Raw genomic sequence first — 3082 nt, 5'->3', positions numbered from 1 at the left:
TATGGGAAAATGCACCATCATTGGAAAGGCATTTTATAAAGTCTAGCCTTGGAAAACTATACCTGACTTCACACAACCTAGAAACTTAAAGTATGAAACTTTTATTTCTGAATAGAAAATATATAACAAATGCACTTTCAATGAGTTTAAATTTTTAGCACCAAGTTGTTCAAGTTTTTTAGAAGAGGTAATTGAAATAGCATTTAATTATTAGGTATTTTTAAAGGTTTATGATTTTCATAGTTAACTACAAATACCGTTTTCCCCAAATCCAGAATCTTTCAAAGCACCATGAAATAGCAGATTTACCTGTCTTTTAATTGAAGATAAAATGAGATTTCATTTTCATTCTTGCTGCTATCAGAATTCAGGAAGATATTTTAAATGGTAAATATATAATTGTGAGATATTCTAAACTGATGTGTATGTATATAAATATATGCACATACATAAAAATATTAGTTGCACTGTTGATTTACTACACAGGGGAAAAAAAACTAATTTGCAAGAAGATTTGAGGGTGGCATTTGTTATAATTCTTTAAACCAAACTTTTATAGTGATTGTTTTTTTTTGAACTAGAGGAAAATGAGGTCTTAAAAATTAAGTCACAACTTGTTGATAAAAACAGCCTCAAGGTAGTAAGAGAACCAACAAACAAGGTTGAAAAAGCTTCCATTTTTTTTACAAAAAACACACAAACCTTAATTCCAAGTAGGAAAACTTATGTCTGTGTAATAAATGTTTAGTCAGCTTTACCATGGGCTTTGAAAGCAATGTCAGTAGTGTGACATGGATAGTTATATACAATCTTCCTATATGTACATAGCTAAAACAATTTATATAGCAAACTTTCTAATTTCTTATGCTTTAGATAGTTCAAGTTGCCTAACGGACTTTGATTTTCACTGTGCAAAATCATGATGTACAATTCCTAACTTTCATTTTCCTTTTCCAGAGCAGCACTGAATGGTTTCGCTTTAACCAGCAGCTGGAAAATACTCTCCACCCTTCCTATAAATTAGATGCCTCACTTTACAATAACTTGCAGAAGCTTTTTAATGCCCAGCTCAGTTTTTGTTTTGTTTTATAGTTCCATTTCACTAAATGAACAATTGTTTGTGCACTGCATTCCTGTAAATTCCAGACTGGGATTGGGTTGATTTTAATTTCTTATTTTTTAACTCACTGAATTCCATTAGTGAGTTTCCTGGCAGTAAGTGGAACTTCTCTGACGATGATATAACAGTGAGACTTGGGAAATTTCACACCTACCCCACACTTCATGACTCTACATGGAGATAAAGTCTGACATATGTAGTTTCTTTTCCTTCTGTCTTACCCCTGACCATTTCCTTGCTATATGCCCAGCTCAGTAGGTAGTACTGGGCTTTGTAGCATGGAAGAAAGACTTGTAACCCTTAGGCCAGCTGCTTAATTTGGTCGGTGGAGGGATTCAAGACCCCAGAGAACATCTTTTAAATAGTGGCAAGGTGTGGTATTACACAGTACTCATAATTTCAAACTTGGTCTCCAGGCTGCATCCCAAAATGCTATCTTTCATGTAGGACTAATGTGTTTGTCAATTGTCGAGCTTGGGGGATCTTGCAAGTTGAAATTCATGGCTATGTCATGTAGATTTTAGTTTACTAAAGGCACAGGATTTTGCATCACCACCTCACTGGCCTCTGCAGTTTGACAGAAAAACTTACAAAGTCTAGCACCATTGCTGTGTGTATTTTCCACTGGATACTAAAAGTAGCAAAAAATATATTTGTAAATTATGTGATGCTGGATTAAAATGATAATGTCATATGACAAAACTTAGTACATCTTTACTAAATGTAGCTATCTTGGTTTATTATACAAATTTGTGATGGAGTGAAGTTAAGAGGAACACCAGAACTTGAATAAACCCTGAAAAATTGAAGCAAACGCTAACAAATATATCAGCAGTAATTTAAATATAAACATACAACAAAGTCATATGGAAATTAATTATTAAATGTCTCACCAGTGAATTCTGCCGCCATCTGTTTCCTGTGATACACCACGAGATTTCCAGCAGGTAAAATTATTTTGATTCAGTCATTTCATTTATCATTCACTTTCATCTGAATTGTATACCAGGAGGCTGCAACTTTTGAAACTGTTTCAAGTCTGGTAGACATGATTGACTGGTCCATCCTGAAATGAAGCTTAATCACTTGTCTAATAGTTCACTAGAATTATTATCATGCCTATAGGACAGGATCTTACTGATGAACAGTCAGAGCTAGAGATCATAGTCTTCTGCACTGTCTGTCTTAGGAAACTTACTTTGTTTTCAAGTTCCCCATAAAGTGGGAAACATGAGAACTAAGAACTCCTGAGAAGGAAAAAAAAAAACCCAAAAAACTCTTTTGCCAATGATCATCTGGGAAGCCACTGTCTCTTAAAACCCACATTAATATGACATTCTTGGGGACCTTCCAAAAGTCAATAGAAGGCCTCTGTACATCCTTTAATATTTACAGATAAAACTTTTTTTGCCAATATTTCTTCTTTTTTCAATAAATGTAGACACATTCTAAATCACAAAATCAGTTGAGAGCTTCAGTGACATCTGATTCTGAAAACTAGATCAGCTGTACCCCCATAGTGAAATGAGTGGTCTTAAACATGAATGAGTTGTTAGTGACTGGATTCCTAAAATGAGATTAATCTCTGTAAACATATTGGTCTAAAATTCTGTCATGGAGTATGTCTTAATTAGAAAATGATGGTAACAATAGGAATGAATCTCTAGAACCAAAACAAGTAATTCTGAGTGAAGATCTGCACTATGCAAATTTTGAGGGGTTATTCCTGATTTACTGTAATCTCGTTGTCAAATAATGATCAAAGAAGTATTCAGTTGTGATCTTGGAATGCATCTTCTGCTTTACTTTCTTCTCAAGGAATTCAGTTCACAGGCTGCAAGATGACTCTGAGATGCAGATGAAGGCGTTGTCCTCACTTACGATCAGGAGATCTGTTTTAGAAACACACTCCTGACCAAAAACAGTTACATGCCCTTACTCTTAGTTATCTGAGGCTTCCTT

Source organism: Falco rusticolus, chromosome 4 (assembly GCF_015220075.1).
Source record: "Falco rusticolus isolate bFalRus1 chromosome 4, bFalRus1.pri, whole genome shotgun sequence".
Taxonomy (NCBI): Eukaryota; Metazoa; Chordata; class Aves; order Falconiformes; family Falconidae; genus Falco; species Falco rusticolus.
This window is presented reverse-complemented; position numbering follows the sequence as displayed.